The 26,100-nt window shown below is 40.4% G+C and overlaps 1 long non-coding RNA gene across 2 annotated transcripts in view; it reads right to left on the bottom strand.

The window, feature by feature from the left end:
* Positions 1-4,077: 4,077 nt before the first annotated feature.
* The window catches only part of LOC147995542 (uncharacterized), a 119,342-nt gene continuing 97,319 nt past the window's right edge, over positions 4,078-26,100 (bottom strand). The window contains exons 4-6 of one of the 2 annotated variants that reach the window (XR_015683627.1): positions 10,286-10,337; positions 7,317-7,423; positions 4,078-6,216 (exon numbers count right to left, since the gene is read on the bottom strand). This is a non-coding gene — a long non-coding RNA (uncharacterized LOC147995542). The remainder of the gene's footprint in view (positions 6,217-7,316; positions 7,424-10,285; positions 10,338-26,100) is intronic. The other variant, XR_015683631.1, reaches the window with a different exon arrangement.

Genomic DNA, 26,100 nt, shown 5'->3' with positions numbered 1-26,100 from the left:
ACCACTCCAATGCAATTTGTGTGCATGCTGTGAGCTTTTCAGGCCACAATACTGATGTAATACTGATGAGTTTGGAAGGAATGGGCAAACGAGGGACTGAGGGACGGATCACCTTGGTGAGTCATAAACCTGCCATCAACTAAGATGCTTACTTCAGCTACATTTGCGGGTGTTTGCCGATTAAAGACTTTCTTGTTGGGCCCACTTTACTCCATGATACTTTAAATATAATGGTAAAATAATAAGGAGCAAATGCAAGTCTATACAATGCATATGTTTTCTTTAACATAACTATAGCTTAACTCTTAATACAACTTTGGTGGTAGAAACACTCAGAAGTGAAATTAACATAGTAGACATGGAATTGTGCTCCTAGGTCTGATATATTGAAGATTAGAATTACTGTCATCTCCAAATAAGACAAAGACAAAAATAATAGAGTTTTTAGTTATTTCAGACTCTAAAAACATGAACTTTGTTATAAAATTAACATATGTGTTTATGTGTATCGAACACACATGTGCGTGCAGGTATATGCTCCATGGATGGCAGAGGTCTACATGTTCTTTGATCATATTCCCCAAACATTTTTGGAAAAGGCACTGTCACTGAACCCAGAGTTTGCCAACTTGAAGTCAGGTCTATATTGGCTCATTAGCAAGCTCTAGGGATCCTCTTCCTTCTGTCTCCTATCTCTGGAATTACAAGCGTACACTGCCATGCCTAGTGTTTTTTAAGAGGAAAAGGGTGATCTCAGTTCAGGTCTTCATGTCTCACTATCAAGGACTTTATCTGCTGAACCTCAGAAAAATATATTTCTGCAAACTATTTCATATTGCAATCAGTTCACTGTTTCTATCTGGGCAAATCATACTGTTGATATTTCAGAAACATGGGAGATCATGGCCATATAGTTTTGTTCTTTATGAGAAATCTGAGATTCAGAAAATAAGTCAGTTAATAAAGATCACATGAGACTAAAATTCAAATCACTAAACTCTTCAAATTTATTTCTCCCCCTACTCCTCTTACTGGACTCAAACCCCAACTCCTCTTACTTTGTCTTCCCTACAGATAGTATTGCAGGCCTATTACATTACATTCAACTTTCAGACTTCTGTTATTTAAACAGAGGTTATGAGTTTGTATTTACAAAATCAATCAAACAAACAAAAACTTGTGTTATCCATAAAGGTTAAGGATTGTAGTTAAAGAAATAGAAAAGGTTTTGTCCACCATGGCTCCAGCTGCATATATAGCAGAGGATGAACTTACCTGGCATCAATGGGAGGAGAGGCCCTTGATCCTGTGAAGGCTTGATGCCCTAGTGTAGGCGGAATGCCAGGGCAGTGAGGTAGGAGTGAATGGGTCGGTGAGGGAACACCCTCATAGAAACAGGGAGAGGGGGGATAGGATAGGTTTCCGGAGGGGAAACTGGGAAAGGGGATGACATTTGAAATGTAAATAAATAAAATATCCAATAAAAATAAGAAAAAAAGCTTTGTCCATACAATTTGGATTGGCAGCCATTTCGTAAGCATCTTTCCCTCTCCCCCTTTTCCTTTCTCTTTAGTGGTTTAAGTATGTCTTCACAGTAGAACATGTGTCCAACCTTGAGTTTTACATGATCATTACTGTAGAGACCTTCAAGTCAAGTGCACTAATGCCCTTTTAGGAAGGGTCCTTGGAGAATTGCTAACAGAAGAGAGCAACATAGTTTATTTTTAAATGATTCATGTAATTAAAGTTTAACATAATTGGACATGAATTGTTCCTGGAGTTTCATTTCTGTATCCTGAAGTACACATGGTGGGAAACTTTTAGTCATAAAGCATTTCTCTCTCAAGGATGTAAATGCCTTTGACATTGCTAGATGGTTCTGTCACTGAGGGAATGGGCACCATCTGTCCCTGCTTAGCTGTGCTGAGAGCATTGACCCGACAGCACACGGAGAGACCGGAGGAGCCTGATGGAGTATCGCCATTCCTTTCTAACCCAGTAATGAGTTATCTGAAGTGTTAGAAAACCACGAGTTTCTCTGAAATGAAGACAGTGGAATTATTGTCAGTCTGGAAAAGATTAATTATGGGAGTTCAGCGGGAGAATGAGACAGAAGCTATCTGGGTTCAGAACCAGTAACCTTTTCCAGCTGTCATACAGCAGTAAAAAGGGAGACAGATACTCTCTATTTGCTGGGGATTTCACAGAGACAGCTGAGTTAGATGGAGGTAAGAAAGCCTATTAGTACGAACAGAGGCTAAGCAGTGAGAGAGCTAGGTATTCAGATGAGGACAATGTTGTGCTTAATCTAAACAAACGTGGCCATGGCAATCCACCTTTCATCTTCATCTACCACAGTCAGCACCAAAAGAGAAATGAACACGGATGTCAGAGCATTGGCAGAGGCTTAATTTCCTCTGACCTCAAACATCTAGTTTGAAAAGCAGTCTATTATCTCGACTTACATTACATATGTGTAGCTAATTAACTCATCATATTTTCCCTGAAACATTAGCATCCTCGTTCTTTAGTGCTTCCGCTTTCTATTCCCAGAAACAGCCTTGGTTAGACCAGAGCCTCAGCCTGCCATGAACACAGCCCCTCCCCGTTTCAGCTATGTGTGGACTGACCATGCTTTCAGAACACATCTCCACCTTTCCCCTTTCTCTTTGTGTTCAATACCACAGCCACAATTCAAGTCTTCTCACCATTCGTATGCTCTCCAAATATTATCTAGTGGCATTCCTTATTCTCTGTCCACACCGGAGTGTGGTTTACAGCTTTTCTTTTCTTCCCAGATAGAACTATTTAAACCACGGTAGCCCTATGTTCTCAAAATGCAGCTACTCTGAAAGTATCCATGGATTAAGGCCAAAATGTGCAGGCAGATACCATGTTTTGTACCCGGTGACTCAGTGCTTTCGATCTTGCTCTGTGCTTCCTGCCCTGAGTTTTCTTACTTGACTACCTAATTTGTGAAGTTTCTGAGGCCTGGGCAGCCATCACTTTCTTTTTATCCTTTTAAGACCTATGTCAAAGTTCAAATCCTCCATAGAACTTTATTTCCAAAGCTGGCAATTCCCAGGATAGGGTCAGAGGAATTCATCTAAGAATATTATAAGGATTACACATTGAAATCATACACCTCTGGACAACATACTATTTTTTCAGTTCAGACCACCATGTTCAAAATGATTGTTAGATGGCCAGCACCAGCTTATAGCCTAAGGTACTTCCCAAAAAAGACATTGAAAATAAAGACGGATGAGACCTCTTACCACACTTGGAAGCCGGGTCAATCTATAATAAAAAGAATCTCTGATGAGCCTTTAGAAAACACATATGTGCAAACACACAGCCCATGTTTTCAAAAGGAAATATGCCTGAATAATGTGACACATTCTTTGGTAGGGTAGATAAGCATGACCGTGACATAGAACCCAGAGATGTGACTGTTAAATTCCAATGGCAAAGCAACACCTGCTGTCCTTCTCACTCCACCCCCGCGCTCTCTAACAGTCACACAGCGTTCTTACTGTGTCCCTCTCGTAATCCCACACCTGTTCGTTCTCTTCTTGGTCTTTGGTCCAAATTAAAATCACTTCTTTTTTGAAACCCATGAAAGGAGAAAAATAAATTCACATTCTTTTTCAATTTCTGGGCACGACGACTCTTCTGCAGTTACAGCAATCTTCCTATTGGTGCCTGGGTTACTACGTCTGCTCATTGTCTGCACCATGCCTACACCGATGGATAAGAGCCTGGGCCGTAAGAAAATGAATGGATAATTATTCAACTTGTGCATCACTAGGATGTAGCAAAATGACGAATGAGTGGGTATTTGCCGAGTACTTAGATGTGTAAGGATGCCTAGCTATATAGCAGGCATGCATGTTTTAAGTATCAGAGGAAAAGGAGACTTCGTCCTATTCAACTAACTTATTGGGAAGAAACCTAAGAGTTAAAGCCAAGACTTCTTCCTCTCAGGTCTCAGGACAAAGCTAACTCCTTCAACTACTGTGACCCACATGAAGTTGCTCACTAAATATTTGCATATTGAAAGTAAGGACCATTCTGTGAGACTTAGATTTTTAAAAATGCAACAAATGACTTCACATAGAAGCGTAACTTGCACATGCTTTACATATAATTACGTTTCTTTATGTAGCACATTTGCAACCAATTGATCAGGTAAAGTAAAACAAGATGGAAACAATGTTGAGACAGGCATCCTATCTATCCATGTAAGTGCTCTTTGCAGTGCAAATCCTCAAGCTCAGTGGATCCCCACCCAAACTAGTATTTTACTGAACTGTATTTCAGCATGAAAAAATAATGAGGACTGTCTCCACAGTGTTTCTGGTTTTGTGGGATAATAGACGACTAATGCAGACTGCTCACCATGTCAACTATTATTTCAGTCAGGGAAAGGAACCACGTGACTGGTTTTCAAAACAAATCGATTGCTTCAGGTTACTCGGGATTTTTGCAAGCAATTGCAAGCAGAGTTATAGCAGTGAGTCTCAAGTCCATATTACAAGCTAATTAGCTAGGTATCCCATTTCCTAATGGAGTCCAGCTGTGTCTATCTGGGACCTGGTGGTTGAGCAATTCCAAGAAACATTCTCCGTGTTAGCCCTACCTTTAAAAATGACAGGGCTACTAGCGAAGATTTTTAAAAAACTGGTTATGCTTATACCAGCGTTGAGAGAAAACATTCTAGTTTTAACAAAGGTAAAGACATTACTAAAGGAACCATGCAGCTCTGTGTGTGGACACGAACTCTCTTATTGTTGGAGTTTGTAACCCCTTAGCCAATCACACTAGCCACGGGGGGAATGAGAGGTCAGACTACATAGGTCATTGGTAATTCTTGCCTCTTCGTGTGCATTCCTTTCCCAGACCAGTTTTAAAGAATCATTTGCAATTTGCTGTTGATTTACACGGAGCTGCTGATAGATTGTGTCATTTTGGTCAAAATTAGATTGTACAAATCCAGAACTCTAACCTGAGATCACTTGACTTTCTAGATTACCAGATTTACACATTAATAACTCTTAAGCTAGTTTCCTTTTTACTAGCTGTAACTGAAATGAGAATTTACAACTTAGAGTCTTTTAAAAAAATATGAATGGATTGGCCAAATGCTTAAAGCCTATAGCATAGCCACACTGTCATGGGAATACAAATCTAAAAGGTTGGGTTCTGCATTTCTCTCTGCTCCTCCCCATGGGGCGGTTCTCATTACATTATTTAGTATGTACTCAAACAGTCTCCACAAACCCAATGCCAAGTGATAAACACGGGAGAGTGTTTGCTGCCCATTGAATAAAAACGTCATCTGTGATCACTTTCTATTGACGTTATTATAACATGCAAATAAAAACAAGTAAATCACAATATTCACCCCGGGATTCACATTGCCAGCTTGCACAGCATCTATAAATGGGAAAAGGAAAGGCAACATTTTGCTCCTATGTGTATGTGCCATGAGCTTTTGGGTGTCACACTTCTGGAGTAGCAGCAGGGCATTCAGTATAGAGAAAAGGATGCTGGGAAGTCGACTCATTCCTTTTGACTCATTCAATTCCCTTGGTGGTTAGGTGGGGGAAAGCGAGCAATGTCAGGTGACATAATTCTCAGTGCACTTTGGAGAGATTCTATTCCCATGCACGTGCTTAATGGCCAATTAAAGAGTTATTCCAACAGCTATAGTAGGTTAGCTTTAATTTTAAAACTCTCTTGCTTTTAGTTAATGTCAAAATGAATGGTGAAAATGTTTCCCACGTAGGATCTGCTTCCAAGAAAGGCCTCCACAATGCAAGGCTTGCTTGGGCATTGTTTAATGAGAGTCCTGGAAGAGAGACTCCAGGGAGAATACAGCTGCACCAAGGAATGCGATCAGAGACGGAAGGAACTGAAGACCTTATATTTCTCAAAAAAAAAAAAATTCCCCCTATTCCTTTTACTTTTGCACATAATTTCTAAACAACAGCTCTGTGCAGGTCACAAAGGAAAGCTGCTGCAAGGAGTATCCGGCTGCAACTCAGTTTCCACATGTGTGCCTTCTCACAGGGCCGCCATCAAGAATGGGGCGAGGCAGGAAGTTGCTCCAATGGAAGAGGTACTGATAGCAGCAGGGGAGTTCATCCGTTCACCCCACTGACCGAGGAGAGCAACAGAAGGCTTTGTAGACTGGATTCATGTGAGCCAGACCTAGGAAAGGAAACTTCTGTCCGGTCAAAGGAAGGGTACAGTCTACGTAAATATAAAATAAGAACAAGGCACAAAGGTTGGGGGCAGTATGCGGACAGTAGCTGGCTGGATTGATCGGGAGACAGCAGTGAGGCGATCAGATGGGTGTACCCCTAAAGTCCATTTTACAGAACGGTGGAAGGCTCCATGGGCTTTTTTGTCTTAAACTGTTTCTGTTGGCCCTGAAGTCTCCAGTAGAAAACTGATTCTTCTTCACTATACTGTTAAATAAGGACAGACGGTTTTGAAGTAAACCGTATTTTAAAGCTACCTTCCTTGGATGGAATCGTTAACGCCAGGTGCCCAAACAACAACTCAGATTGGGAGCTTAGCTAGTGGTCTGTTGGGCTTGCTGAAGTTAAAAAGAAACATTAGTGCTCACCCATGCTCCCCCATTTTCCAAAGTAGCAATAAAGCAATAAAAAAAAACCCAACTATATACTAAGTTCTGTTCCTAGGATGTGGCAAGAATTAATTATATTAATTTATTTAACTCTTAGAACTGTTCTTAAATGGTAGGGGATACAGGATGAGTTTACCAATCAAATAACTAACACCCAAATTCAAGTAAAACCTGCGAAAAGCCCAGTCAAACTGACTTAACCTGGGTTAGCCACTCTTATTTCTTACTTCACATAGGGACGTTGGTCCAAAATGAGCCTCGAAAGAGCCTCAGGTTGAGAGTAACCCAGTTTCTCCAGAAGCCAGCACCTCTACTTCTGAAGAATGCCGTGAAGTCCATTACCAGTGGCTCGTGTCCCTGTAGCTGAGACTAGCAGAGTGGACCTCACACCGTAAATACCAGATGGGCTCTGAAGACAAGTTGTGGGGATCAAATACTGACCCTACCACACACCAGGTAGTTTCTATGGCCAACACCTTTTTGGTGCCTTGATTTAATTGTAAAATACAAGGAGACTTCCTTCATAGATCTGTACCAGAAGGTACATAAGCCAATACTAGGGAGGTATGCACTTCAACTTCACTGAGGAATTTGTGAGTACTCATGTTCAGTGTTGTTACTATTTTTGATCAAATATAAAGACAAAATCAGCAGCTACCTAATAGCAGAAGCAAGGAATAGAATACATTGTTGCATTTCTTTAGGGTGATGGCATGATTCCGCTTTGTATCTCCCGGCTCTGTCTTTGAGCTCTGTTCTTCATTTCTGTATAAGTAAACAGGAATACTGCCAGTCAGTGACTTTCCACCATCTCACAGAAATCCTAAGGCAAAGCATCCAAACTATGAATCTTTCGGCCAGGAGGTCATCAATCACTTTCAAAATACAAAATGGAGTTCGGCTGGTTACTTGTTAGCCCCGATCTTTGTGAAGCTAACCTGCAAGTCCCAGAAGCCTTCAGAGCTCTGCTGGCTATGGCTGAGCCACTCTTTAAGCAGACGCACTGTTTCTGATGTCCAGAGAGGCAGCACATGGTGATGTCCACAACATACAGGGACAGAAGAGGAGTAAGGCTCTTTAGCAGCTGAAAACTTATGTTCTGCTATTTTTAGATGACCATTAAACTCACAGCTTTTAATAGCCTTTGAAAGTTGCATCCCCCACACCCCTAGACTACAGTTACAGAGGAGGAAAAATATTCAACATTTTATCTGTTTATCTTCCAAAAGTTCCCAGGAGACAGCTCCCCAGCCCTTAAAATACTGTACTCCATATTAGGTAACACATGGCAGGCTGACCTTATAGGCCGTTTTCTTTTACATGAGTAAATGGGCTCCAACCCTCCCTTTCCTCAGCTCCAGGCAGAAAGAAAGGGCATTTCTCAGGCCCCCTGGCCCTCTAGATGGGAGATAGGCTTGGCCCTTGGGAAACTGTGATGGAAGATTGGAGGAAAGGCTGAGGAACAAGGTCAAGGTGTTGCTCCTTTTAGCTCCCTTCCCTCTGGGGCACCATTAGTATTCTCCCAACTTACAGATGGTGCTCTCTCACTCTCTGGCTTCAGCTGCCTCTGGCCACGTTGCATCTCTCATGGCCCTCCATCTTTAGACATGTGCCTTTTCCTGCTAATGTTAACCTCTGGGTCATTCACCATCAGTTTACTCCTGGACCCACAAACTACTTAACCTTCCCAGTGTGAAAGTTCTTTTGTTTGTAAGGATCATGTTGAATATTTCCTGCCTGTTGATGCTCCAGTCAACTATCTAATTCAAGTGTGCTGGTTGGGCTTTCATTAATGACCTTACCCCAGAGTGTACTATTTTCAAGTGTTCAGTGTTCTCATTTTCATCTATATCTATTTCAATGCTTCGCAGAGACATAGGGATGTCTTCAGTGTTTGCCAACAGTCCTGACTTACTTTGCCCCTTCACTTTCTAGTCTCCAAGTGCCAACTTTTAGGGATCATAAAACTTACACATTATCTTGACTTCCAGTAAGAGGACTTTCTTTAATTACTGCCATAGTCGTATGTGTTAAGAACATGTATGTATGTACGTTCAGACGATAGCACAACCTTGAGTGTGTCTTTGCTTTTGTTTGTTTGTTTGAGGCAGACTTTCTCAATGGCCTTGGGTTCCTCAAGTGTGCTAACTAATCTCCCCATTTCTGGGATTGTAAGCACACTTCCATGCCTGTTTCTCTATGGAGCATCTTGGGGTCAAAGACAGGATCTCATGATTGCAAGGAAAGAACTTCCTGGCTCCACCCTAGCTTTGATTAAGGTACCACGACATCCGAGAGTAGAGAGTTTACAGTGAGCAAAAACTTGTTGGCCAATGGTAAGCCCTACAGTCTTGGAAGACCAAGACCAAGGGGTCCACATCTGTCAAGAGCCTTGAATCTGAGATGGTCCTTGTGACTACGTCATCTTTTGGCAGAAAATAGAAAGCAAAATAAAGAGAGATCTGAACTCACCGTTTCATAACACTGCCAATCCCACCTATGAGACTGAGCCCTACTAATCATTTCTCTGGGTTTCATTTGAATACTGTTACAATAGCAATAAAATTGCAACATGCCTTTGGAGGATAGAAGCTCAAATTATAGCATCCTCTATACCTGGAACGCTTCCACTTTAGCCTGTTCTGTAGCATTTACGCCTTCTTACTTATATTTACCCAAGTACCACACAATTCAAATCCACCCTCCTCCCTGTGATGAGCAAGTAGCTGTCACCAATAGTAAATGTTCACAATGTCTTCAGTGACCTCTTCCTCTCGTCGTCACTGCCAAACTCAGACCCATTTCACTTACACCTGAATGGCTAGGCACAGCTCACTTGAACCTGTTTGTCTGCCTCTAAGTGCCTACAGTTTTCATCAGTCTTATAAAAAGTTAACAAAACTTACTGTCTTTCTCATAGTTCTTGATCACAGCTTCCTTTTGCTGATATTGCTAATAGGACTGTTCAAACTTAACTTGGCTTTGGTGGTCTCCATAGTCAAGATGCATGTCCAGTAGCAATGTATTGTATAAAGCCTTTCTTCTAGTAGTTCTGGTGAATACAAGTTAGACTCTATGATTTACTTCTCCCAAATTGACCCCTAGCTAGATATGATAACTAACAGCCTAAGGGTTTTTTGTATGTTTTTGTTTTGTTTTGCATATTATTTATCTATGGATCAAGTGTTAACAAGTTCTCCATGTAGTTGAATTGTTCTGTATCTCTTGAGTATTTGGTGTCTTGACTTGCCTAGTACCAGTCTATTGGGTTCCTGAAAGAATTGAATCAGGCCTAATGAAAAAGAAGGCATACATATGTGATAACTGGATCTGCATTAATTTAAAAATCTATTGTGAATAGAGTAATGCTTTCTAATTCCCTCCTGTATATATCTTCTGAGTTCCATATAGAGAATAGACTGCTGGAAGCTCTGGGGGAAAGATAGCCCATAACATACCACATCTTTTGCAGAAACCCATTTGGATACAAACAGAACAGACAAAGTGCTTCAGAGGCAAGCAGAGACAAATTAGATAAAGGTCGTGGGGAGGCCGGGGTCTAACTGAGTCAGCTCAGATGATCAGTTCAGTGATCGGAACCCTTAAAATGGCAGGCTTCGGGCTTACCGACATATGCAAGAACTTCCTGAGGGATAAGCTGATGGTGTTTAGGAGGCCCCTGTAAAATGAGCAAGAAAGGAAATATGAACTTGCAGAGTTTACTATTGCCAATAAATACACTACTAATTTATCTGAGCTAATGAAAGCTTCTAAATAGTTCCTAAATCTTTTGCCGAACATCTGTGCTGAACGTGGGTGGTCATGACAGCAGCAAATAAACTGCTTTTGGTTATTTATTGGCACGAGTTAAACATGTATAATGCAATTTGTCTCCTAAAGATAAGGTGGCCGAAGTCATCGCACATCGTTTTTGATCTGAAGAAATAATTTTATCCTTTATTGAGTTTTCTGGTAAAATTAAATATTCTAAACTTGTTTTAGAAGATAATTTCAATGTAAAGCATCCTATAAGTATGTAAGTGAAATCTTATCAGCAGGACTAGCTGTAAGTAAGTAACACTTGTAACAGTTAACGTATGTTCTTCTTAAGTGAAGTTATGTGTTGACATTTATCTTTTGTTTCTTTCAGGTTGGGTTGAACTTCTCCTGGCTTCTAAATACTAAGCCAGGAAAGGTTTCTAGTGCAGCGGAAGACTCAGTGTGTCAAACAACTTGATCCTTTGCTCTGCTCATGAGCTAAAAACTGAAAGGTCATAAATTCCTACAGTTTAATAAATGTTCTTCCCATATGCCTCCCAGCCATTAATCTCTGACCTATCTCCTCAATTCTGTGCATTGGCAGAACTTGACAGGGAATGACAAAGGCAGCCATTGTACCAACCTCTCATGTACAAAGACACTACAATATCCAGAACCTGCCCCCAAGCCCACCACCTCCAGTAACCAAAACCACGCAACCTTCAGTGTGAAACAACATACATAGACAGTTCCTAAGTGAAAAGATTATGCTCCCAGAATATAGAATACATAACTTAGTATATAATATGCTTTTACATACATGGTCACAGGAGAAAAACACCCACAGAATAATAGAGAATTGCTTTTATGAACTTAGGCAGGCCCAATATGAAGTAAATAGTGCTAGGGAAAAATTCGTGTTGCTTTGAGGCTAAGTAAACTTTGACATAATCAAACACTAGAAGCAGGAGTGATGGGGGAGCAAGAGGAAGCAGAAAGTCAATCCCCAGGGCTCTGTTAGTTGTGAAAATGACTGAAAAGGCATCAGATCGAAGACATGGAGCACCATCATTGTAATAACAGAAAACTCGCAACTCAAATTAGCAAGTGACAGCCCGAGGAGTCTTATCTGTGAGACTAAAATTTTCTATTACCCAGCTAAAAAAATAGAAAGAAAAATGTGGTTTTTGGTTTCCAAAGTCGTATGCCTTTCCCTAACTTTCCCCCCAACAGATAAGCCATATCACTTGGTTCCGATCTGTAATTGTGAAATTGTAATTTGGCCTAAACAGAATAATGGGCAAGGGGCAGATAGAGACAATTATTTTCATGCCCTCATTCATGAATGCTAACAAGCCCCATAGACAACAATAATTAATTGCTATTCTTCCAAGTCCCTTGACTTAATTTAACAAAAGAAAATACTAATGGATTTTGAGAGAAACTAGAAATTATCTGTATAGAACTAATTAGGAGACTCTGAGAAATCCATAAGAGCAGGAAGGAAGCAGCTTGAATGGAAACAAAGGCTTTGGAAAGCTAAGTATATTGTTGAACCAGTAAAGGGATAAATAGTAACAAGTGTTTAGGTAAAGTGAGGCAGAGGAATAAAGATAGTTAATTAAATTCAATACAGAAGAACTACAAACCATTAAGGAAAAAAGATGGAGTCGAATGTTCATAAAAAGAGCTGGTAATAAACCTATTCCTACGTGTATAGTTATACTTGCATATATAATTAGATTGCCACAAATGTTTCCAAAGTTGTTAATAATCTATAAAATATTTGGGGGGAAAAACTGAAATATAGTTGTTCCTTTGCAACAGGGAAGACATTTTTAGCTTTAACAATAAGAAACTATACACATTTTGAAGCACCAATTCGAGAGCATAATGGTGCCTGTACCCCAACATCAATTTTTACTTTTACAAAGGGAAAATAGATCTTTATGATGTACATAAAAGACACCAGTTCTGTCTCCTCTCCCAGCTCAATGTAAATGTTTTTACATATTTATAAAACGACGTTTTGGGAGCATTGAAAATGTAGTTTTGCCCTGCATAATGTCTGGTTTGAAGTTGCTGTTAGATGCTGTTTTCAGCTGCCAGGAAGAATGTATTCAATGGGCGAGAGTCTCACACTGGAAACACACTGTGCCCAGCAGGACCAAGTTACAGCCTACAGGTGAAATCAGGTCAGAGGTAAGAAAAAGATGATATGCTGCCAGAGTGGAGCAGGGAAGATGTGGTAGAGTAAATAATAATAATAATAATAATAGATATTATATATTACCTATAATATTAATATAAATAATTATTATTTTAATATAAATAATTATTATATATAAATATTAATATAAATAATAATTACTATTTATATTATTATTATTATTTAAAAATGGAAGTATCCTAGCTCTGTGTCCTTGAACAGAAACCCAGATTCTCGTGGAATTTTAAGAAGTCAGAGAGGTAGAGAGACCCAGTCATAGAGCGACTGCCTATGGTCAAGGTTGCCTTACACAGTCAAGGCCCATGGAGACAGAAGGTCGTTTAAGGGTGGGGAGAAAAGCCACACGTTAAAGGTCAGCACCCCTTTTTCACCAACTAGGAAACCTGAAGACAAGAATTAAGTACAAATGAGCATCTCAGGTAGTTAGTAAAAGAAGAGACCCCGAGGGAAAGAGCCTCCTGGACAACTTGGAGATTGAGTGTGACAAGGCTGGAGTAGAGCCGATTCAGCAGTATCTTGACGAAGCACGATAGGACTCTGGCTGAGATGTAACCAGAGAAGGCAAGTCAGCTTCCAGACCCTCCCCAGGCCAGGGGAACAGCAGTGGGCATATCCTGCCAGGCCGGTTGTTACTGTAGCACGCAGGGTCAAGTGCTAGGTGAGGTCACTGATGTGTTTTCTCTCCCAGCAGATGGAATAGCAGTTCTGGCATTATGTGAGCTGACCGAAAGGAAAAAGAGAGCTTGATTTCTCTGAGTCCTATATCCAAAGTGAGTGCTGTCTTTGGCAACAGAGTCTTATGATTTATTTTTAGTAGTCAATCAAGAGCAATGGTAATAGCCCAGGCTATTTTGGGTATCTCTAGGTCTTCCTTCACTGATAATTTGTAGGGAGATATTTCATGATTGGCACTGGGATTTTCATTTAATAACCCATGTTACTTCTTGGCATCACTGTTCACCCAAGGATAGAATACTCTTGGTATTCTGTCTAAAGTTCTTTTAAACACACATTCTATTTGCCTAATTACGGAAGCTAGAGGATTCCTGTAAGGCTTCTTCATACATTCTTTGACAAAGCAGTCTAAGAACATAACACAAACGACACATTTAAAACTTACATAATAATTCATTCACTGATAATTTGTAAAGGGATGTATGAAATGAAAGCCTCACAGGTTTATTTCGTCGTGTGTAGGTTTGTGTGACAGCAGTGCTGGAGAAAAAGCTGCAGCGACACTTACGATGGTGAGTGGACAACTTGGCCTCGTCACTTTCCTCTTTTCTAGTTTACGTGGATCCCAGGGATTGAACTCAGGCAGTCAGGTTATCACAGCAAATACCTTTACCTGCGGAACCATTTCACCAGCCTACCACAGCTCACTGTGTCTACCAAACAATTAAGCATTTATAATTACACCCATGTAGTTTGGCAGTTAAGAGCACTGGGTTCCATTCCCAACAAACACATTGGAGTCACGACCATCTGTAACTCCAGTCCCGTGGGCTCCAACAACCTCATCCGACCCCTGAAGGCACTGTACTCATGTGGCATACGTATATTCCTGCATGCAAAACACCCATACGTTAAAAAAATAATTAAAACAATTTTTTTTCTTAAATGCTATATGTTGGTGAGAATACATGGTTGCCAGTTTTTATAATCTAGTAAATAGTTTTGGGGGGAATTTAGGGACATATTTTAAAAGATTCCAATTTCTTTGTTAATGTTCCTTTCAAGGTAACAATCTAAGAATCAACTGATAACCTATGAGAGAGCTCTTGTATGAGGTAATTGGTTAAATACATCTCCCTACAGGAAGGATGATCAACACGAAGATATCATAGAAGTATAAATGTAGACAAGGGGAGGAGTCTCAATATACTGCTGCAGAAAGCCAGTTCTAAGCTCATATGCAATTTAGAAAACATAAAAATTATAGATAAAAGATTCAGAGAAAGCCAAACAGTAGCTGCAGGCAAATACACCTTTATAGGATAGGAAAATGGTATTCAAGGTTTGTTAGGATTTAAAAACGCATACTTGTTAATGATGGCCTATCTCTTTTATTCTAGCAGGAACAACTACTAGAATATTCTCTTATTTATCAGAATCATGGAACTAGTAATGGCTAACATTAGTTGTGGGTGGAACAGTGCTAAATGCATTTATGCATCTCCTCTCTTAGCTTTGTATAAAAACAGTGTGCTTACTATTAGCCCTGCATTATTGATAAGGAAGCTTGGTCACCTAGCAGCTGAATACATTTCATGAGATCACCAACCAGAAAACAACAGGTTTCTATGTCAAAAGGTTATTGCAAGGCCAGGACCCACACTGAGAGGGGAGAATGGTAGCTATGTATATCATCTGACCTGACAAGGCCTGTTTCTTAGGCGAGCTTGGTGGGCAAGGTCAGGCAGGTACCAGCTCTCCCTGGGTAGTCGTCTACACTCCCAAGTACACAGAGAACTTAAGGTGATTTCTAAAAAAAGTAATTCCCTTTAACTGCTAATTAATTAATTCCCTTTAATACCCAAACGTGGAGGTAAAATAATAAACATGTGACAAACCAATGTTCCTCTGGTGGAGGCCTCATTGCCGGAAATAACTGGATCTGGGAAGCATGTAGTTGGCCCCATCCAGCAAGTACTGAGCCGTGGTTCTCGCTTCCCCCTCAGACTGGGCCCTCAGAAGGAATAAATTTTAAGAACAGTTTCATGCTAAAGACTGATCCAGTCACACGCTTGAGGCTGGAGGTTTACCTTGAAGAAAGGAAGCTTAGTCCAGAGGTGAAGGTTCAAGTACGCAAGCCCAGAACTCACTCAGGACACGAAGGCAGGAGGAATAGGAGTTCAGGGTCATAGAACAGACGAGGCCGAGTATCCTTGGCTCCACAGCAAATTCATGAGTGACATAAGACCCTACATTTAGAGAGAGAGAGAGAGAGAGAGAGAGAGAGAGAGAGAGAGAGAGAGAACAAAGGATACAGGGAAGAAGGAGGGAATTCTGGCCTCAGCATTTCACAAAAAGTGTGCCCATGCCTAAACAGAAGCACAGGGAACATAGCAACCCTTGCTCTCCTGAGATTCAAGGCTGGAATGAGAACATTGGGAGAAATGGGCCTGTTACCCTTTGTCTGACCAGAGCACCAAGATGAAATGAACCAGAAGAGTCTCTCATTTGCCTACTGCAATGAGGAGCCTTGAACGTTCCCCACACCAGCACTGATGGGGAAGGAAATGCCAGGATCCACAGCCACAGATGAATGGGGGCTTGGGCATGTCTGGGTTTTAACATGGTAGAAACGTCACACAGTGGTTTCATAGACAAATCTATCTTAAAGTCCTGGTTCCTGTGCACATCAGTGTGGGTGTGGCAACCATTATTAGGGTAAAGCACAAGGCACACAAACACCCATGCAGTAAGCGCTTTGAGTAGGCAGAATCCCGCACACCTTGTCTATGTTTTCTGACATCAAGTGTTGAAGTTTCAACAATGACAAAGAGCAATTTTATCTTGGGAGAAATAATATTGGCTAGTTCCATTCAGCACTGACCAGTTAATTTTTGTCAGGTTATCTAATAAAAGGAGGCATTCTGTAGCTCTGGCATTGCACAAAATGAATGCATTTTCCTTTGTTCTTTGGCATGAGTCAAAATTGCACTGATCTTTTCTTTTGCAGCTCAGATGAATATTTTCATTAAGTGACCACAGAAGAGAGAAATCAGAGGTTGGCGTACTTTTGGGGAAAAGATATAAAACCCTGTACTCAGGTCATTGAAGTTTATTATTTTGAGTTTGTATTCCAAGCCCAAATTGGTGACAAAACAAAACAAAAAAGATTAAATCGTAATTGGGAGATGGTGTTATTCAATGCTGGGCTGCAAAAGGATCCCTTTCAGCTGTTGGCAACCAATCACGCTCCTTTGCAGGAAAACTCAGGAATGTAATAAGAAGATTTTGATCACGATGTCATTTAGAGATGCATCCCCAGCCCCTTGCTCAAGGAGCAGCGAGGAGGGCTCCTCATACAATATGGAGAGAACATCAGTCCTTTCTAAGCTTTTCTCCATAGTGCCCAGGAAACAGAACAGCCTTCCTACGCCCAGTCATCTTACTCTTCCAACTCCTCCATGCCCATCTTATGCACCAACGGCAAGTGCTATACCCTGCACTGGTAGCTGGCGAGTCCAGCCCATTGGGATGAAAGACAACCTAAGAAATGTTGGGAAGGTAGCAAAAGAAAAGTATGACATTAGAACATCTTATACTCAGTGTGTTTAGCACCCTTGAAGGATCACATTTGCCATTTTGCAGAGCAAGAGACTGTTAGGTTGACAGGTATTAGACTAATACCAAAACTGTGGTGGAGACCTTCTCCTCTTAAACCAGTGTGTCACTCTTAAATCGTTAAGTATCATGGCTGATGTAAATACGGTTTCAACCTAGTATGGATGGACGAGTGTTAACAGTCACTCCATTCCCTGAGACTTCACTATTAATTTAAATTTCCACCATATTTTTTGTGATATGTAGTGTATATGTGTAAGTAGGCATACATGAATGTGTGTGCACATGCACATAGAAGCCAGGGATTGATGTCCCATGTCTTTATAAATCACTCACCACATGGTTTTCAGTGACTGTCTTTCCCTGATTTGGCTAGACTGAGTGTCCTACATTAAGCTCCAGGGAACTCTCCTCTCTCTGATTCCTCAAACTTGGGTCACAGGCATTGTTACCATGCTGGACTTTTAGAATAGAATCTGGGTAACCAGACTTATTCAGTAAGCATTGTATTCCTATTGCACTTTTTTTTTTACTGATTGAGTCATTCACTCATTTTAATTTCCTCCATGAAGTAAGAACCAATTTAGACATATGAGTAGGCAAAGTACAATATACTCCACCAAAACACAACCAGCAGGATGTACATGTGCCTGTGTGTTTGAGTAAGGAGTTGGTATTTTAATTGATTCACATAACTTCCTCAAATCATCTTCAGTAAAGGTGAAGGGGCTGGAGACTAGGGAAGAGCTACAGTCTGAGGGCACAGGCAGTCTGTCAGCAACAATCCTTGCTTAGAGAGGTAAGTTTGAACCGATGAGTAAGGCCTACTTCCAAGATAGAAGTCAGTCTCCTCCACTCTAAATCCTGCCACTTAAATGTTAATCTCCTCCAAAAATTCAGGTTACTGTTTGATCAAAAGTCTGCTCCAGCCAAGGAGCCATAAGACTAAAGACCATGAGTAAGGGTATCCAAGAGATCACAAGCTGTCTTAGTCAAGTTTGTCCTAAACCATGAATTTCCATAGCCTTAATGACCATAGCATCTGACTGGATGATTTGGTCAGCTCTTCCTTGTGAGCCTATTGGCATCTCAAAGAGGAGTACTTGATCCTTTTACATAGAGAATTGTACAAAGCTGTAATGCCACAGACCCCACATAAAACAGAGACCCAGGGGAATCGCTACCTGAAGAAACAGCACCTAAGTTTCCACTCTTACAGGGAACCTTATATAACACAGCAGGCCCCAATAAAGACCCTTCTATATGGCATCATCAGCTGCTTCAAGACTCCTCAGATCCCTGAAACTAGAGCAAACCTTTGTATGGAAATGAGTTGTTGAGGATCCCGGTAACTTGGCTGTTTGGTGGACTGCAAGGTGCTGAAAATTTAAAAACACAAACCAGGCACTGTTCAAAGAGTTTGATTAGAAAAAAAATTAAGGGGAAGGAGACACTGCTAAGATAAAGCTCTCTTTTAGAGCCTTGGTTGGCTTGTTTTTGTAGAGAGACATGGACATTACCAAACTCTGTCTGGCACTAAGAAGCAGCCTCACTCGGGTAGTGGACAGCACTGCATAGAGTGCTCAAAAAAGCAAGTGTCTCTCTCCTCCAATTACATAAAGCCCAGACCTTTGGCCTCACACACAGGCCCTATTACACCAGGTCAAGTTATATCTCTCCAGAGCTGTCTGTATAAAACAAGCAACTCTTACTCCTATAGACTAGTGCCAATTGGTACCAGTGAGAATCTGACTCCCACTCTCTTTAACGCTTAAGTCACAAATTCTACTAATCACTGAACTATGAACTTCACTAAACGCAAGTAACCGACTAACTGATAATCTATTTCAAGATGCTTCCAGACTCTTGGAACTCCTAATTAAACATAAATCAGTATCTGGTGTCATGGCCTCTCCCCAACTCTGTGGGGCATACCAGGCCATGGTGATGAATGCTCTCTCCCAGCAGAACAGTCTTTCCGCAGCCCCAATCAATGCTGTGGTTGTTTGAGTTTACTAGAACCATGACGGTGTCATTTTTTTGTGATCACGTGGATCATTAGCAATCTTAGAAAACAATAATTGTTCCTCCAGAACAATGTGAGGAAATCATTGACTTGTCCACACTTTCCATTCCTTTCTGAATAGACCCTTCAAGATAACTGTAGGATGATGTCATTATGCAGCAAGGCAGGTCCAGGATAAGCCAAAGCCTATCATTGGATGAGAAGAAAGGGTAGGTGGGGAAAAGTCTAGGAAGAAGGGAAGAGGATCGAGGGGAGGAAAATGGAAACAGGAGGATGATGATTCTGATCTGGGTGGTCTAGGTCAATTTTTATCTTTATTATCTGCCAGTGAATTTATTCTGTGGATGTATTGTAGATTGAGAATTTAACACATAAATATGATTGTTGGGTTACAGTTTGTCAACTCTTGATATTAACAGTTAGCTGGGACCACAGTTCCTGGCTGACTAGAGCTGGACAAGGAGACTAGCAATGGTAGGGTCTCCTTGCGGGGGTTAGAAACTAGCTAGGCTATCTAACTAACACCAGGGAGTGAACCCGGGTCTGAGAGTACCAGGGGACCAGTGTGGAGCTGTGACACATGGGAACCAGTCGTGCCGTGTTTTAATTTTTACTGCAACAGATAACTAGATGTCTTTAAAATCCCTAAGGCAAAAAAAAAAAAATAAGAAACAAAGATCAGAGGAAGAAAAATAAGTTTGAATGTTTCAATGTCTCACATGATTGAAGGATGCTTTTTAAAAGATGTGTACTTTTTGAGTATGTGATCATTTTACAATCAGAGTCAAAGATGCTGATATAATAATTTAGTTTAGACTAGTTCCTATTTGGTTAGAACAGGTTCACAGACTCAGTTCTAATATATTAGATGGGTACAATGTCACAATTTACTTTTTTGGGCATGAATATAAATTTAAATTCCTTTTATTTTTTCTTGGGTGGATATGGCATAAACTCTCAAAAATATCTAGTATTATTATCACTTTATTTCTGGAAATATAATAAGGATGATCCTAAATTAACATTTCTGATTTTAAATTCGAATTTGTGATGACGGTTGATACTAAAGCTGTGTGCAAGAAATCAAATCCCAGGGCAGTAGTATTGAGAGGCGTGACCTGTGAGGGGTGACTATGTTTTGAGGCTTCTGCTCTCATGAGCAGATGACTGGGTTGCTTATATATTATGGGATGTATGTTCCCCACAAAGAATGAGCTCATTCCCTGCACATGTTCTCTCTAGTCTCTCTGCCTCCTGATACCACAGGATGAAAAATGAAGGGAGCCCTGGTTACATGAAGTCTACCCAAATTATAGACTATAAGGAAGAAATTTTTGTTCTATTAAGTTACTGGGTCTCAAGAATTGTGTTATAGCAATTAAAAAAAAAACTAGGAAAACTGCTGGTTATTTACACTAGTTTCATAGGTCTAGTGACAGAAAAAAATCTGTTTTCACAAAAAATCTTTCCAAGGTTTTATATATCCAAATTTTCATGATTTGGCTCGATGTTTAAACTGACTATAATAAACATTTTAAACTATTCTCTCTGTTTGAAGAGCACTGTGTGTGAGGACAGGTATGACTATGGGGAATGCAGTTTTATCACCTTTCACTTTTATAGCTGCATGGTGTTTCTACACGTGAGTTCGCTAGAAGATGGGAATTTCAGTTGAGATGAAAATATTCAAAAGCACTAACTTAAAACTATTTTTTTCAACTCCAACCTCAGAAATAGTGATAACTTGGTCTTCTATAAAAATATGAATGAGAAACATTGCCACAGACTTCTTCACCTTTTATTATTCTAAGTGGAAAAATAACTATATCAATTTAAATGGGAAAACGCAAGGGGAAAATTGAATGTTCTGTTCATATAAGACCCGCTAATGCTATTACCAAGGACTGTGTACTAAAAAAGAACTGCACTGTGCTTCAGCAGCTGAGAGTGAGCTGAGAAACGATGCTACCATGTGACTCACCCGGGCACCTCTCACAACCTTCCTGAAACTCTGCTTCTTATAACCAGACACACAGCTGTCTCCATCTTAACAGAAATTGCTATCTCTTCCCAAGCACTGAAAGTTGTGTCAACTTTCACTTTTATAAGAAATAGTTGCATGCATGTTGCTCACCTAGATTCTCGCTCTCCCTCTCTCTCCTCCTCCCTTCTCCCCCACATGCGGGACACACACACACACACACACACACACACACACACACACACACTCACACACACACACAGAGAGAGAGAGAGAGAGAGAGAGAGAGAGAGAGAGAGGGAGAGAGACCCTGTCAGTTCCTGAACCCACGTGATTCTTTCTCTCTCAGGATTATACAGGGTTGCTAACTAACCTTGCCTGGTTCTTATACACCCTGCTCCAGTGCTTAGATGCCAAGTCTCCCAGGAGCCTGCAGTGATTCCCTTCAGATATGTTAAGATTATACTCTGCTTCCACCAATTATCATCTTTATCACACAGTCTTATAATTATCTATTGACTTTTCAAAATTCCATTAGACCATTAACTTCTTGGGGCAAGCCCTGTGTGCTTTCCATCCTTTTATTGCTACTTACTAGATTACTAAGTAAATATTTATTGAATTAGTGTATATTAACGTTAGCCACTCTCCTGAATACAGTTCCTTTGGGTGCCAGCAAGCAAGAAGATGCAGCAGGTAAAAACATTTGTTGACAAGGCCTAACGACCTGAGATCCATCCCTCATACCCAGTTGTCCTCTGGTATCCACATGAACACCTGTGTATGCACTCCTACATACATACAAAGTTTTAAATTTATTTTTTATATTTTAAAATTATTTTTAAATGTTTCAATAACTTACATGTATCTCTCTCATTCAGTTACATACTTCCAAAAGCAAATAAATACCAAGTGATGCATGACAAGAGTATGACAATCAAGTTATATCAAATAAAATGAGAAGCCTAATCAACAGATATCGAAATACTTTAAAACATCTCTGTTTTAGATCTATTTCAATGCTGCCAAGTTTAATGAATTTAAGGAATTATCCCGTAGAGTAGCAAGAGTCTCCAAAATTATGCTGATACTTAGATTCTTAAAATCACTTCAGGCAACTTAGCAAGGTGAGTACCAAGCTAGGATGTCCTCTTTAATTCACAGATGACAGATATCTTTCCTACATTACCGGGTAAGTTAAAAGGTAACACCATCAGCCAGTGCCTCTTGTCTAATTTCCTCCAAAAACATTATTCTAAACATGAAAAAGAAATATTGATGATCAGTAACATTTAATGAAGTCTACTGTATATAAAAGGAAGAAAATCCATTAGCACCCACATCCTCATGTTTTACCTCAGGACCAAATTTAGTAATGAAGAATAACCACAAGCACATTAGAGGAACTGAAGACTGGGTGGGATCGTGAGAGCCTCTCACAAGGTGTCAAGAACCCAACTAACCATCATGCTACCCATCCACAGCTCAAAACACCACTAACAGCAGGGTATGGTGGCACATGCCTTTAATTCCAGCACACCTTGGGCAGAGATGGGAGGATCTCTGGGAGTTAAAGGCCAGTCTGATCTACAATGTGAGTTCCAGAACAGCCAGGACTGTTAAACGGAAAAACCCTGTCTCAAAAAACAAAAATGAAACAAAACAAAAATTCAACCAACCAACCAGAAAACTAATAATGTGAATATTTAATCCTAATCTCACTACAAGGTAGTTTTTTAACAAGAGTTTCTTATAGGTTTCTAGTAAATTGCTGTATCAATCAAAAGCATGTTTCAAGAAAACTTTGATACACCAAAATACTGAAAACCACAAGGTAATATAATATATAACTCCCATTGTTTGAAGTGCTCTTTGGCAGACTTAAGTACTTCCTAGACCTAGGTGCAATTTATCCTCAATAAAGTCAACAAACTTTTCTTCTGCTTTATATAAGTGGCCAGCTGAAAAACTTGAGCAACACAGTCTAAAAGTCTGTTATATTTCAATAACATCCTTGATGTGAACACTAAAAGAGTAATCAACCTGTACCGTGGTGTTAATTACTGTGGGGGTTAACATTGTACTGATAAGTAGGGTAAATATAAACACCAATTTGTGGTTCTGCTGTCCATGTGAGGTCAAAAGTGTTTATAGGAGTGGTCTTAATATTTTTTTAACCAATTTCACTATAAATAGCATGGAAATGACCTAGACTCCATAAAAAGGGCTTTTTAGTTTCATGAGGTCCCATTTGTCAAATGCTGGCTTGTTTCTGGGCAGATACAGTCCAATTCAGGAAGTCCTTTCCTACTCTTACATTGTGTAAGATATTACCTATGATTTTTTTCTTCTAGCAGTTTTAGTGTTTTGGCTTCTACACAGAGATCTTTGGTCCACTTAGATCTAACTTTTATGTTGGATGACACAGTGAGGTCTAATTTTTCTTCCCCATGGGGAGATCTAGGTTTCCCAGCATCATTAGATGGAAAGGCCGTCTTTCTCCAGCATATGTGTTTTGCCTCCCTGTCAAAGATCAAGAATCTATAGTGGTACTCACACATGATTAGGCATTCTACTTTATCCCACCAGTCTACATTTCTGCTTTTGTGCTACTGCCGTATTGGTTTTATTTCTATAGCTCTATCATATATCTTCAAGTCTTGAATAGCATTCCCTCCTGGTTTTTGTTTGTTTGTTTGTTTGTTTTGTTTTTGTTTTTGAGTTTGTTTTTTTTTTTCTGCTCAGGATTGCTTTACATATCTAGAGATGTTTCTGGTTCCTTATAGACTTTAGGGGGGGGTTGTTGTTGTTCTTGTTTGTTTGTTTTGTTTTTCCTCCTTCTGTGATGAATGTTATGGGTATTTTGGTTGGGATTGTACTGAATCTGTAAATTGGTAGAATGGTCGTGTTCTTAATATTAATTCTAGCACTTTATGAACATGAGATATCTTTTCCATTTTGTGGTGTCTTTTTCTTCAGAGACTTGAAGTTCTCGGTAGAGCTTACTCACATCTTCCATTAGGTTTTTCGAAAGCATTGCATTGTCTCGATGCAACAGCATTTATTGTGTGGTTTTGATTTACTGGCACAATGCCAATCTCCTTACAAATGCTAACTCATTTGGTCAGTCACTGTACACATTTTTGCATAGGAATCGGGACACAGAGGGTTTAGTAGCTTGTCTGAGTTTTCCAAGAAGTACATTCAGAGAGCTAGAGCTAAAAATCAAAGTGCCTGCTTCCAGAAACTCTCTCTTATTCCTATTTCCCTACCTGTCCACCTTTCTGTAACATCCCACAGATAGTCTTAACTGGTTGAATCTCTCCTCAATTTCTTTTTGATATTTTCTATCTTATAAAAGGATCAAAAAATAGACCTGGAAAATTCTAGCTTCATTGCACTGAGTTCACTAAGGTAGCAAGGACTTCACCACTCAAGGCCAGCCATTAAGCAAGTGGGGACTTCACAGGAAATGTTTATTTGTCCCCCGGGAGTAGTTACATCTCTCCTCATTTAAGTGATGCAGTACATGCTTTCGAGGGTTCGACAAAACCCATATGTCAGCTGCCCCAGCCAGCATTTGTGAGATAACTCCGTGAAACCAAGGCCCTGTGCACATGTTTTAAAACGTACTAACAGTTGGATATTAACAGTTGGATACTGCCAAAACTCAAGTTCCAAAGAGTTAGCCCAAACACATGGCTTTTATCAGCTTCCCAAAGCCCAAGAGAGGTTTCATCAGCCACTGATCAAAGGAAGCAGCAGGAATTGATCCAAGCATGAGGCAGGACATGTGCAAAGTCCTCCAGTCAAGCACATGCTGGCCCAGAGCATCTCTGGATATGGGCACAGAACAGCAACACTGACTTAGGTATTTCATCAAAGGGACACTTTTGCAAAGGCAAGGTCCCTGAGTCAGGCTTGGGCGAGGATCCTGACCTCACACAATGATGCTTACCACTTCTGTCAGAGACAGCCCCATGTGGGGGTCATGCCAACTTATTTCTAACCACAAATAGATTGAAGCCAGAGAACTGTAGGGTTCCCAGGTGTGTTTAGCTCTGTACACATAGAGCTGCTTAATTCAGAAACATGATGAAGGAAGGAAGGCGTCTGTGAGACGTGATGCTTCCTAAATAAATTTGTTTTCTGAGTCAAGTACTTGAGATACTCACAGTCCTAATTAATGCCTCTTGCACATGCAGCCTCAGAGCTAACATTCGCTTCTCTCATCCAGGCCATATGCTCCTTCTATCATGCTAATGACACAAATGGAAAGTATGGGGTTTTTAATCACTGAAAATTTCATCATGATGGAAAATTATTTTGTCCAAGCTGATGTTGTATGCTGTGATCAATACAAGAAAAGAATAGTCTCTAGAAAAGAGCTCCCACATTTTCCTTTACTTATAGTCTCTAGTCGGAGAAGTCTTCCAGGTACAACTTATCTATTGGGTCTGAACTTCTACAGAGGTAGAACTTCCCACACCAGAAAAGAGAGAGACTTCATGGGTGGACAGTTGAACCCAGCACACAGTTCTAGCATTAGCAGCCCTCAGAGGGCAAGAATCATTCACATTTTACTCTTAAGTTTGGAAAATAGGTTGCTTTGACCTAGCGTTAATAGCTTAAGTCAGGTTCTCTTACCTCCTCTAAATACCAATGTCCTCTTGTTTGCACTGGAACAAGAATCTTTACATAAGCCACTGTATCGCTGATACGCAAGGCTTGAGTGCTGGGAGACACTGTTTAGTGGGTGACGACCAGACAGGTAAGTGTTGACATTCATGAGCTATCCCAATGCCTGGGGAGCCCCCTCTCCCCACCTCAATCCAGTCATTCAATTTCGCTGAGATGGACCTGGTAGAACCAGCAGTGCTATTTTTCTAAATGTCTGCATGACTCTAATATGCAACCAGGTTTAAGAAACACTAATGTCTCTCTATCTCCTCGGGAGGTGGACAATGACATTAGGCATTCAGTGTCCATAGATGATTGGCTGTGGCAGAAGAAGTCCATAACCTCAGGCTCACACCCACCATAACTGTGTGCATTTCCCCCAACAATTTCTATAGACCTCTTTCGTTCTTGTTTTTTCAAAGAGTAAAACAAAATCACTAGAGACACCTTTCAAGAAATAATCCTGGAGCACA

Source organism: Rattus norvegicus, chromosome 3 (genome assembly GCF_021556685.1).
Source record: "Rattus norvegicus strain SHRSP/BbbUtx chromosome 3, alternate assembly SHRSP_T2T, whole genome shotgun sequence".
NCBI classification, from domain to species: Eukaryota; Metazoa; Chordata; class Mammalia; order Rodentia; family Muridae; genus Rattus; species Rattus norvegicus.
Note: the sequence above shows the minus strand (reverse complement) of the source record. Positions and strands in the feature narration are given on the sequence as shown.